The 13527-nt window shown below is 39.7% G+C and overlaps 1 long non-coding RNA gene across 1 annotated transcript in view; it reads right to left on the reverse strand.

The window, feature by feature from the left end:
• Positions 1–240: 240 nt before the first annotated feature.
• Positions 241–13527, reverse strand: part of LOC140187680 (uncharacterized) — a 109002-nt gene continuing 95715 nt past the window's right edge. The window contains exons 3-5 of the long non-coding RNA XR_011883135.1: positions 13171–13304; positions 8469–8633; positions 241–418 (exon numbers count right to left, since the gene is read on the reverse strand). This is a non-coding gene — a long non-coding RNA (uncharacterized lncRNA). The remainder of the gene's footprint in view (positions 419–8468; positions 8634–13170; positions 13305–13527) is intronic.

Raw genomic sequence — 13527 nt, forward strand, 5'->3', positions numbered from 1 at the left:
TAACAAAGATGATGTTTTTTGCTTGTGGTAAATGGCAGTATTCCAGAAAACTGTGGAAAATATGGAGAACCTTTGAAAATTTCATTGTCCTCAGAAATTTGTCCTACAATAACATGTAAAGTTTGATCCGAACCAATGCTTTTATTTTTACAATGCAACTTATACGTATGGTGTTTTTTTTTGGGGGGTTTTTTTTTAATGCTTCATCAGATACAGAGTAACAACAATTTTTTTCTCCTTTACACTTGTGTTTTGAAGGATGACCATAAAAAGTCTTGAATCTTGAATCATGAATCCAGCACTCCACCACAAGCATTGCTTTGGTGGGAAGGGATCAAGCACAGATGTGTCGTCATACCAACCGTCTTTTCAACCTTCCTTCTTGAAGCAGCACTGTTCATATTCAGCAAGTTTCTCACTGGAGTGAAGCAAACGCACAGGATGAATGAAAACTTGTTTGATCATCATTATTATATCTGCAGAACCAAGAACATCCCAGCCTCATTCATGCATTCTGCTGCACAACATGCAGGCAGTGATCAGATGGATGCACATTGAGCCGATGTTTTACTATACAGAAGTGTGCAATTCCCTGGTTCTTAAATTAAACTTCTAGAAGACATCTATTCTATGAACCTGGCAGGAAAGTAATCCATAATGCAGAGTCAACACTCGGCGAAGGCAGGTATTATTGATATAATTGACCACTGTCTCCTGAATGTCAGCACAGCCTTTATTCCGTTGAAATGTGACACCAAATTCATATTCTACCATTCAGCATAATCCCCACCTTCTGCATGATGTGGAGACATAGTTTTTTTTACTGCAATTTCCTTCAAGCACTGAAGAAATACAAATACTGCCTTCAAAAAATTCTGCCAGGCTGCAGTCTCCAGTATCAATGCTCTGATCATACATATGCAGCTCCAATGGGCAAGTCACTTTATCTGCATAAGACCATAAAAGACGGGAGCAGTATAAGGCCATTCAGCCCAATGAGTCCCTCTCTATTTCACTCTCCTGCCTTCTCCTTGTACCCTTTGATGCCCTTACTAAGTAAGAACCTATCAACTTCCATTTTAAATATTTCCAACGACTTGGCCTCCACAGCTGTCTGTGGCAATGAATTCCACAGACTCACCTTCTCTGGCCAAAGATATTCCCCCTCATTTTTGTTCTAAAAGGATGTCCTTCTTCTCTGAGGTTATGTCCTTTAGTGCAAGATTTTCTCATTATTGGAAACATTCTTTCCAGGTACACTGTATCTATGTCTTTCAATATTTGTTAGGTTTCGAAGAGATTCCTTCTCTTTCTTCTAAACTCCAGTGAATACAGGCCTAGAGACATCAAATGCTCCTCCTAAGTTAATCCTTTCATCCCTGGGATCATTCTTGCAAACCTTCTCTAGACCCTCTCCAGCACATCCTTTCTTGAATAAGGGGCCAAAAACTGTGTACAATTCTCCATGCGCCATCTGTCCAATGCCTTTTAAAGCCCCATGCATGCATGAGACTTAACCAACCATTTCATCCAGTTCCATTACAGTAAGGCATTTACAGAAGAACAGGAGAAATACTGCAATGACCTTCTCAAAGTATACCTGACTCCTGGGAATCCCCAGCATATGACTGTTCAAAATGGAGGAGCATTGGGAATACACTGAGTAACTTCGATATCTTGATGTGCCAGTGCTGTTGAGTGACAGGAAGTGTCAGGTTGAGCAAGATTCCAGGATAAATGGCTTATTTATGGCTATGAGGTATTGAGGTGGAGGAAAAGGAGGGAAATGGGGTGCCAATGGTGGTAGTGTATGTTGTGTGCTTACCATTTCTGTAATATTTGAGTAATATTGAAAATATATTAAATATACAACACTAATTATGTAAAAATCTGGGCAGATGGGGCTCATTAGCCATGATTGGCAGTTTTACTAGGAGAAGGAAAATTCTTATCTCAAACCTCTGCAATCTTGTGACTCAACCCATTCATGGGAAAGGCTTCGGGAGTAAAACCCAAGGGAATAGAGCTGGAGTCCCTAAGGCAGTCCTATGTTGAATTCAGCACTGACTGGTAACTCCTGCGATGCTGCTGGTACCAAACTGTATCGGTCTCTGCTGCTCCTTTGGGTTCATCAGATGAATGGAGAGGGGGAGCTTGCTACATGGGCAACAGCTTGCTCTCCATTTCGTACTGCCCAGGCTTGTGTATCTAGACAGCTAGGAGGCAACATCCATGGTTGACCCTGACCGATGGAGGCCTCACTCAATTATGTGAACAACAAAGAATGCTTAATCAAACAATATATTTACAATATTACTGAAATATTAAATACACAACTGTGAGTGACTTTCTTTTAATTTTAGTGTCTCCTATGAAGAAAACACACAAAGCCATTTCAAACAATCCAGTCCCCAGCCTCATCAACCACTTCCTACCTCAACCATGTTGGAATCTACTAATCTATCAAGCGACCCTTGAAACCCATATAACAAGTGGAAGCAGTTTATTCTTGATGCTGAAGGAAAAGATTTTGTTTTCAAGATGCCGTGGCCTAAATCAGGTTAGCATGTTATTTGTAAATGAACTATAATGTGATGTTCTTCTAATGGTTTGGCTGTGGTGCTAAACTTTATTTTTATAACTTTATTCAGATAAGATTATCAAACGGGTGACCCTTTAATTACTTATTCACCATTCGCTTGCTGGTACAGTTGCTCTTTGCTATACTTTATATTGGCGAACAGCTTCAATGATCCAGACTTTGTTGAGATATCTTGATGTACCAGTGTTGTTGAGTGTCAGGAGGTGCAGGTTGAGCAAGACTCCAGGAATAAATGGTTTACTTTGTGACTGTGGTGGGGAAGAAGGAGGGAAGTGGTAGTGAGTGATTTGCTTTTAAGTTTAATATTTTAATTTTTCTATTGGTTAAAGTTGATAATGCAAAGGATGCAAACAACTTTCACAGAGCCTTGCACATCAGCAATGTATATCAGTAAGTTTTCATGCTGGTGGCGGTCATTCAAAGAAAAAATTGAAATGACAAAACCTAGATTTGATAGTTCCTTTCAAATTCTTTAAAGACCACAAGTAAAATCTGTTGGATTATCTGATGCAATGCATGGATTAGATTACAGGGACATAAATCATGGAACAGGACATAGAAGAATCCTCTGAGAACCCAAATGGGCTGAATGGCCACCTTCGAGGTCACATGGCAGAACGGGAAATCTCACTCAAATTGGTATGTTTACACATCTTGCCAAGGAAAGTTCAATAAAAATTAAGAAAGAACAGCAGTAAAACTTTTCTGATCCATTTGGGACTCATATTTTAGTCCCAGAGAAATTAAGTGAGCTTTAATTGAATCATGCTTACCAGTGAAAATATGTGGATTATATATAAGGGTAGCATAGTATGTAAAACAAAATTAAAATCCCAAAGTCAGGTTCTTCCTATCTCATAAGGCATGTTACTGCCTCCATGTGATGTGCAACATTGTAATGAACAGGAATCTGCAGGTTTTATTTGCAGAGTGTGCCTTTCAGAATGACTTCATCAGCAATGCACAAGGACTGATCAAGTGAACTCTGGTGTAGATAGAAGAGACGTAATGTGGTGTTTACTTTTAGGCCACCGTGTGAACTTGGGAATAACACAGAGTAGCTGAGTTTGCAAAAGTACTCATAATGCAGGTACAGATCCAATAACTGGCAAGTTAGACAAAAGTTCTGATATTCCTCTTAGCTTCCAGATTTTAGAAATTTCAAGATTGAGACATGCTATTAAAGCAAGAATAGTGAGCTGCTTCCACTAAGCACTGGACTGTACATCTTCACTTTCAAAACACCATTTCCGAGATCCTATAACTGCTCCAACTCCACAGGTCTTTGGAATCTTTAAGTTCTTGCAACTTTCTGTACATCCATTTGTTTTGAATTCTCCACTGGCTACATTTTGTATACCATGATTTTGGAATTCTCTTTGGATCACATGGGACTTCTCTGACCTCTTTTAAGGTGCTTCATTTTGATCATACTTTTCCATATTTGTCCTGACATTTTGTGATGTGTTTTTTACTGATGATGCTTTTGTTAGATACCTTGATGTATTAGAGGTGCTTTATAAATCCTTGTTATTGTCATTTGTGATGAGTGGGGTTGAGCTGCTAATGACCCCTATAGTAGCACAATCTGCCAACAAACACTCTGCAGATTCATATGTGAAAAACAAACACTTGAAGGATGTACTAACACCATGCCCCAGCAATAGTTACTCCTTCAGGAGAGGAAATCAGAAAGCTGAACCGAATTGGAGTTTGTTTCAATGTAACAATGACTTACAGAATGGATGTTGTGAGGGGATTGTGATTGGGATTGGACTCAGTGAAATGGACAATATTGGAGGAGAGAGGGATGATTAGGAGGAAGGAGAGTCATTGCTAGGTCAGGATTAAGACTTGGGCATATGATGTCATGGATTGGCCTGGAAATCAATTGGTAAAAAGAGATTTAGTGTAGTGTTGTAGAGGGTGCATTTCAAAGATGAAGTCAAATAATTAACTTACTTGGCAGCTGTCCTAATCCTGAACAGCATTAATAGAACTCTGTTGTCCCAACAGTACAAAATTTCAATAATTCTTAGGAAGCATGTTCCCAGATTCACTGCAAACTTTCAAAAGGAGCATTGAACGGGGAATGATATCATCATGCCTGCTCCTTACCTGATGCATACCTGGAACTGCCTTGCCAAATTTCTGCAATGACCCAAAGAAAAATAACTAAACAAGTAACTTTTCAAGATGGAATCTTTTAACTCCTGTAATAAATGAATACTGTTATTGCTAGGGCATTAGAGGAAACCCTGTGTAAATGATTGGATAAGACCTGGCACCAACCAAATGAAAGAAAGCTAGGTTTCTTGATTAACAATTTTTCTAGTTGCCCATAATTATCAAGCATCCCTATTATATAAGAAAACAAGAACTTTAGATAAATTTGAATAAGTATATGGGTGGAAGGGGCATGGAGGACTATAGTATAGGTGCTGGTCAATGGGACAAGGCAGGATAACAGTTTGGCACGGACTAGATGGGCCAAAGAGCCTGTTTCTGTGCTATAATGCTCTATGATTCTAACAAGGTGGAAACAGGCAGTTTTAGGCAATTCCTGGAAAATCTTCAGGCATCTATTAATAGGCCCAAAATCTGAACTAGGTAACTTGACCTGAAACTTATCCCATTTGTGAAATATTTTGGAAAGAATCATTTAGCATTTCTAGTATTTTCTGATAATAATACTTCTGCTCAATGTAGAACCTAATTGTCTATTTTGGTCTTAAAATCACTTCCTGAAACTTAAGTACTGTCATACAAAGATTCTGCCATATAATGAACTGGGAGTCTTGATAATGCTTTGAAGTTGATCAATGGCCATGTTTCCCTTTTTAAAATGACATTAAATGTTGGGTGTGGTGTCTTGGTGCAATACAATTGATTGGAAACTAAAAAAAGTTGACCATCATGCTGCTGGTTTGAAAATGTCCACAGAAATACAGGGCTTAAGGGACACATAGACTAAATTCAATCATTTCGCATTTATCTGGCATTTGTTTTTTTCATATTTTTGCTTTCACTCTCTTATATAATTAAGATAAAACAATGCAACAAGATTTTGATTTTTAGCACACATACAGTTTCTAAGTTGACGCTGTTTGAGGACCATGAATTAAAGAGCTAAAATAGTTCAAGCTCTTTATTTAAAACATAGTCATTGAAACTGAATGGTGTTGAACAGTTTTCCTTTGCTGTCATTATTACTGAAGTCCACGTGACTCTAATCAACCAGCGCAAGCTGTTTCTAAACACATTGGACATTTGGTTTCAATCGAACTCAATCCTTTCCAGCCTGAGAATGGGTCTCATTGGAAACATTTGGCTGTGTATGAACAGAATTTAAAAGTGTAAATCATCTCAAATCCATACCAGATATGTTGAACTTTGCAATGTTCTTTACAAGCTTCACTTGCGCAAAGCATACCAGTAAAACTTAAAAAGATCCAAAGAGAGCAGTTTTGGATAGCAAGCTGTAATTCTTCATTATACAAGAGCATGGAGCTTTAATGTACCTCATGTAACATATATATCTGCTCTAATATATATATAACATCAGTATATAATCAGTCTGTTCTAATATATCAGAAGTAATATACTCAAGAAAGTTAAGAGAGCATGAAGAAGAATTTTATGATAAAGGATAACTAGATTTGAATTTGGCAAGATTATTAAAAATAATCAAAACATTGTCATGCAGAGAAGCTGGCAGCAATTTTTTTTGGTGGCTTAACAAGTGCATAAAGGTTTGTGTAGAAAATTGGTCATTGGTTTATTATTGTCAAGTACTGAGATACAGTGAAAGCTTTGCATGCCATCCAGACAGGTCATTCCAAACATAAATACACAGAGGTGATACAAAAGGAAAACAACAACTGAATGCAGAATATAGTATTACAGTTACAAAGAGAGTGCATTTCAGGTAGTCAAATGAGGTGGAATGGCTACGACGTAGATTGTGAGATCAGGAGTTCTTTATTGTCCCAAGATGTCCATGCTAGAGTCCAACAAGATAGAAGCTGTCCTTCAGCCTGGTGGTATGTGTCTCAAGTTTTTGTGTCATCTATCCAGTGTAGGTGAGAAGAATGACCAGGGTGGGACAAGTCTTTGATTATATTCACTGCTTTCCCAAGACATTGGGAAGTGTAGACAGAGTCAATGGAGGGGAGGTTGGTTTGTGAGATATATCATCTGAGTTCACAACATCCTTCAATTTCTTGCAGTGTTATGCAGAACAGTTGCCATATCAAGCTCTGATGCATATGGATAAGATGCTTTCTATGGTGCATCTGTAAAATTGTCATCAAGGACATGCCAAATTTCCTTAGCTTTCTGAGGAAGTCAAGGCACTGGAGTATTTTCTTAGCTATAGTGTATACATGAGTTTGCTTGGAATTATGGTGTTAAAGATGGCATTTAGTCAGTGACTAAGAGTCTTTTCTGGGTGTTCTTGCTATCCAAATGCTCCAGAGATCTGCCATAGACCTGTTTCAGCAGTAGGCAAATTTCAGTGTGTCCAGGTTGTCTGGGGGTGCTGGAGTTGATATGTGCCATGACCAGCCTCTTGAAGCTCTTCATGATGGTGGATATCAGAGCCAAAAGGCAATAGCCATGAAGACACTTTACCTTATTTCTCTTTGTTACAGGGCTGATAATAGTCTTCATTAAGCATGTAGAAACATCAGACTGAAGTAGGGAAAGGTTAAAGGTGTCTGTGAATACTCCCACTAGCTGTTCAGCAGGGGATCTGAGGACATGGCTGGAGATTCCATACAGTCTAGTTACTGTCCTTAAGTGTATGCTCAGGAAGCTGTTCTGACATCTGTGATGATGACTGACCATACAGGTGCATCGGAGGATGTCAGGGAGAGTGGTGTTGTTTCTTTGACATCCTATTCAAAACTTGCATAGAATGCATGAGATCATCAGGGAGGGTTGCATTACTGCCTGACTTTGTTTTATGCTGCCATGTAGCATGCAAGCCTTGCTATTACTGATGTCCATTCCGTGATTCTAGTTTGGTCTGATATTAACTCTTGGTATCTCTGATAGCTTTGTGATGGCTTTACCTACAATTCCTGTATAGGTGAGTGTCACCTGATTTGAACACCTCACATCTGGGCTTCTGTGTAAGGAATGGATCCTTCATTTCATTTATGGTTTCCTTTTGGGGAACTGTAACCCTAAGGAGTTTGAGGAAATTTGGTATGTCAGCAAAAACACTCGCAAACTTCTACAGATGTACTGTAGAGAGCGTCCTAACTGGCTGCATCACTGTCTGGTAATTGGGGGGGGGGCAGGGAGCTACTGCACAGGATAAAAATAAGCTGCAGAGAGTTGTAAAATTAGCCAGCTCCATCCTGAGTACTAGCCTCCGTAGTTTCCAGGACATCTTCTAGGAGTGGTGCCTCAGAAAGGCGGCGTCCATCATTACGGACTCCACCACCCAGGACATGCCCTCTTTTCAATGCTGCCATCAGGAAGGAGGTAAAGAAGCACAAGGACACACACTCAGTGATTCAGGAACAGCTTCTTCCCCTAAGCCATTCAATTTCTGAAAGAATATTGAAACCATGAACACTACCTCACTACTTTTTTAATTTCCTTTTTTTTTGCACTACTCACTTAATTTAACTATTTAGTATATATATAAAACTATATATATACTGTGATTCAGTTTTCTTCCTTCTTTCTATGATCATGTATTGCTTTGTACTGCTGCTCCAAAGTTAACAAATTTCACAACATATGCCAGAGGTATTAAACCGGTTTCCAATTCTGAACACTTGGATTGACATTTTTAGTATGTAGCCGTCTACTCTTTTGCTGATGAAGTCTGTGACGGCAGTGGCATACTCACTTAGATTGGTCACGGTGTCCTTTAATATGAAGCAGACCACCGAATCAAAGTGGTCACATAAAAATTAATTTACTTCTTTAGGCCAGCAATTCTTTCTATACTGGATCTTCATGTCTCAGTTACTGAAGGAGCACAGGTTGATGGTCCAATTTTCCAAAGTATGGGCTAGAGAAAAGAGAACAGCACATCAGGAGGAACAAGAGAAGGAGCAATAGAGATTGTAGAAGGTGATATTTTCTCAACCTTTCAGGAGAATGCTTTTATAGTATCACATTATTGCTTCTTTGAAGAAGAGCTACTCTATGGTGAACCGTAGAGTAATGCATTATGTGACTTGGAAAGAACCGCCAAACATAGTTTATTGATGTCTAGCTCTTTCCAGAGTTTTGTCAGAAACAATTAGGATCCTTCAGTGCATAGCACATAAATACATAAGATAAGTCACTGACAGGTTATTTGGTAATAGTGGAAACTTGTATCAGAACAGGTAGGGATTGGGTTTGTGCCTCTGGCTGGTTTTCCACAGATGCCAAGTTTTATCCAATGCAACAAAAATGTTGATAATTCCATTTATAAACCTTCTTATGGACAAGGTCCTTAATGAATATTTCTTCTGTTTTTAATCTGGAGAAAGACATGAAGCCTTTGGAACTTGGAAAAGTAAAGATGAATAAATTACTAACTTGGTTTATTATTGTTATGAACTGAGGTACAGTTAAAAACTTTGTCTTTCAAGCTATCCACACAGATCATTTTATCACATCAGTATGAGACTAGAAAGGAATAACAGAATGCAGAATATACTTGCAGAGAAAGTGCAATGCATACAGACAATAAGGTGCAAGGTCATGATAACTTAAGTCAATTGTAATGTGAAGAGGCCATCTTATTGTACAAGAGGTCAATTCAATAGACATAAAACAGTGGAATCGAAGCTGTCGTTGAGTCTCATGATAGATGCTTAATGGCTTTTGTATCTTTTGCCCAATGGTTGGCGGGGGGGGGGGAGGAGTTTGGTGAGGGATGGAGAAGATAAAATGTGTGGGATGGGAAGGGTTTTTTGATTATGCTGGCTGCTTTACTGAGGTAGCAAGAAGTGTAGCCAGAATCCATGGAGGGGAAGTTGATCTTCATGAGGTTTTGAGCTACGACCACAACTCTCTGCAGTTTCTTCCAGTGGATATAACTCTTCAAACAATGTAGGCCATAAGATCATAAACCATAGGAGCAGAATTAGGCCATTTGGCCTATCGAGTCTGCTGACCCATTTCCCGCTCAACCCCTGTCCCCTCCCTCCTCTCCGTAACCCTTTGCCCCTGATTAATTAAGAACTCACCAACCTCCGCCTTAAATACTGTACATTCAATAACATGGCCTCCACAGCTGTCTGTGACAATGCAGACCACAGATTCACCACCCTCTGGCTAAAGAAATTCCTTCTCATTTCCGTTCTAAATGGACACCCTTCTGTTCTGACGTTATGCCCTCTGGTCTTAAACTCCCCCACTATAGGAAACACCCTTTCCACATCCACTTTATCTAGGCCTTTCAACATTTAATAGGTTTCAACAGGATCCTCCCTTATTCTTCTAAATTCCTGCGAGTGCAGTCCCAGAGCCATCAAACACTTCCGATATGATAAGCCTTTTATTCCTGGAATCATTTTCATGAACCTCCTTTGAACCCACTCCAATGTCAGCACATTCTTTCTTAGATAAAGGGCTCAAAATTGTTCACATACTCCAAGTGAGCCTCAGCATTACATCTTTGTTTTTATATTTTAGTCCTGTCAAAATGAATGCTAACATTGCATTCGCTTTCCTCACCACCAACTCAACCTATAAGTTAACCTTTAGGGAATCCTGCATGAGGATTCCCAAGTCTCTTTGCACCTTTCATTCTTAAATTTTCTCTCCCTTTAGAAAATAGTCTAGCTTTTATTCCTTCTACCAAAGTGCATGACCATACACTTCCTTACCCTATATTCCATCTGCCATTTCTTTGACCACTCTTCTAATCTGAATCAGTCCTTCTGCAGCCTCCCTGCTTCCTCAGCACCACCGGCGCTCCAACTATCTTTGTCTGCAAGTTTGGCCACAAAGCCATTGGTTCTGCCATCCAAATCACTGACTTAACAACATATGAAGAGGTTGTCCCAGTCCCCGTGGAACACCATTAGTCACCGGCCGCCAATTAGAAAAGGCTCTGTTTATTCCCACTACAGTGGTATGCAAAAGTTTGGGCACCCCGGTCAAAATTTCTGTTACTGTGAATAGCTAAGCAAGTAAAAGATGACCTGATTTCCAAAAGGCTAAAGTTAAAGATGACACATTTCTTTAATATTTTAAGCAAGATTACTTTTTCATTTCCATCTTTTACAGTTTCAAAATAACAGAAAAGGAAAAGGGCCCGAAGCACAAGTTTGGGCACTTTGCATGGTCGGTACTTAGTAACACCCCCTTTGGCAAGTATCACAGCTTGTAAATGCTTTCTGTAGCCAGCTAAGAGTCTTTCAATTCTTGTTTGGGGGATTTTCGCCCATTCTTCCTTGCAAAAGGCTTCTAGTTCCGTGAGGCTCTTGGGCCCTCTTGCATGCACTGCTCTTTTGAGGTCTATTCACAGGTTTTTGATGATGTTTAGGTCGGGGGACTGTGAGGGCCATGGCAAAACCTTCAGCTTGCGCCTCTTGAGGTAGTCCATTGTGGATTTTGAGGTGTGTTTAGGATCATTATCCTGTTGTAGAAGCCATCCTCTTTTCATTTTCAGCTTTTTTACAGATGGTGTGAAGTTTGCTTCCAGAATTTGCTGGTATTTAATTGAATTCATTCTTCCCTCTACCAGTAAATGTTCCCCGTGCCACTGGCTGCAACACAAGCCCAAAGCATGATCGATCCACCACCGTGCTTAACAGTTGGAGAGGTGTTCTCTTCATGAAATTCTGCACCCTTTTTTCTCCAAACATACCTTTGCTCATTGCGGCCAAAAAGTTCTATTTTAACTTCATCAGTCCACAGGACTTGTTTCCAAAATGCATCAGGCTTGTTTAGATGTTCCTTTGCAAACTTCTGATGGTGAATTTTGTGGTGAGGACGCTGGAAAGGTTTTCTTCTGATGACTCTTCCATGAAGGTCACATTTGTGCAGGTGTCACTGCACAGTAGAACAGTGCACCACCACTCCAGAGTCTGCTAAATCTTCCTGAAGGTCTTTTGCAGTCAAACGGGGGTTTGATTCGCCTTTCTAGCAATCCTACAAGAAGTTCTCTCAGAAAGTTTTCTTGGTCTTCCAAACCTCAACTTGACTTCAACTTGACCTGTTAACTGCCATTTCTTAATTACATTATGAACTGAGGTAATGGCTACCTGAAAACGCTTTGCTATCTTCTTATAGCCTTCTCTTGCTTTGTGGGCATCATTTATTTTAATTTTCAGTGTGCCAGGCAGCTGCTTAGAGAAGCCCATGGCTGCTGATTGTTGGGACAAGGTTTGAGGAGTCTTTGAAATTTGCATCACCTGGCCTTTCCTAATGATGACTGTAAACAACCCATAGCCCTAACAAGCTAATTAAGGTCTGAGACCTTGGTAAAAGTTATCTGAGAGCTCAAATCTCTTGGGGTGCCCAAACTTTTGCATGGTGCTCCTTTCGTTTTTTCCACTTTAAAATTGTACAAAACAAAAATAATACACTAATCTTGCTTAAAATGTTGAAAAGAATGTTTCATCTTTAACTTTATGACTTTTGGAGATCAGTTCATCTTCTACTCACTTAACTATTCACAGTAACAGAAATTTTGACTGGGGTGCCCAAAGAGCAGCAAAAAGTTGAATAAACTCTTATCAGGCTTCCAGTCGGGTACAGGTATCAATTATAACCAATATTTCGATGACAAACTGCCATTTTCATCAGGAATGATGCCTGGGCATGTCTAGTCCAGTGGTATTTATACCCCTGTAGTCCATCCCTCCTGATTGGCTAGTTATTGTCCAATCAGGTTTCCACTCTCCCACCTTGTTTGCAGTCGAATTCCGGTTCTTACTTAGAGTGAGACCTTTGTCTTTTCCACTGATTTTATTTCAATGCCTTCCTTTACTAGCTGGCCCCTAAACCATTGGCGTGGCACAGTAGTTTTGTGTTGTCAAAGTCAATCCTGTGGCCATTGAAATATAAGGTTCTGCTATGTCCGATTTCTCCGGGTAACCCAGATGGATACACCTCCTGTGCTCTTTGACACCAGCATCCCGCCTGTCTGATACACGCTGCTCTGCATTCACAGGGAATCCTGTAAACACCAGCCGACCTGAGCCTCAGGTCATCTTTGATCCACGTACGCTGTGATTTGAGCTGCCTCATAGGTTTCCAAGGTTTCTGGAAGGATCGCCAGGATCCTGATGAAATACTGGATTAATGCCATCCACAAACCCGTATCATTAAGTTTGATAAGAATTCAAAACCCAAAAAATCAGTTTGTAAATGTTCAACAATTCCCAGTTGTTTGTTTTAAAAAAGGAAGTGTATGTAATAAAGGGAGAGCTGACTGCATGCCATACTTGATCACATGCATTATTTTTCACATTACACAGTCTCCAAATAACCTGAGTTTAACCCGGTTAGCACCCAGGTTATTCAGTTAACCTTTTAGACACCCATTGTATTTCATGCATGTTACTCAGTCTACAGTCTACAGATTCATTCTTTACACTTACTTTCTCTGTCAGGTTTTACTAAGTTGAGCCCGCATTATTTGACCTCCATCCAGTAGACATTTAAAGATGCTTTGTGGTTTATAACATGAAACTCCCAAATGACTCAGCATTTGCTTGATTATCATGTGGAGACCCTTGGAAAAATAGTAACAGAGTTGAAGCAGGCAATGAGCCAGTTGTCCACATTTTATCAGTTCTCATCATAGACCATCAACATGAAATATTAACTTTCTTTTCTGTCTCCATGGATGCTGCCTGAGTAGTTGCAGCATTTCTGTTTTATTTCAGTATCATCTGTACTTGCATATTTGTTACTTATTTGTTTCTACCAGACAAAGTGAATCAAAGCCCACATCA

This window comes from Mobula birostris, chromosome 25 (assembly GCF_030028105.1).
Source record: "Mobula birostris isolate sMobBir1 chromosome 25, sMobBir1.hap1, whole genome shotgun sequence".
NCBI lineage: Eukaryota > Metazoa > Chordata > Chondrichthyes > Myliobatiformes > Myliobatidae > Mobula > Mobula birostris.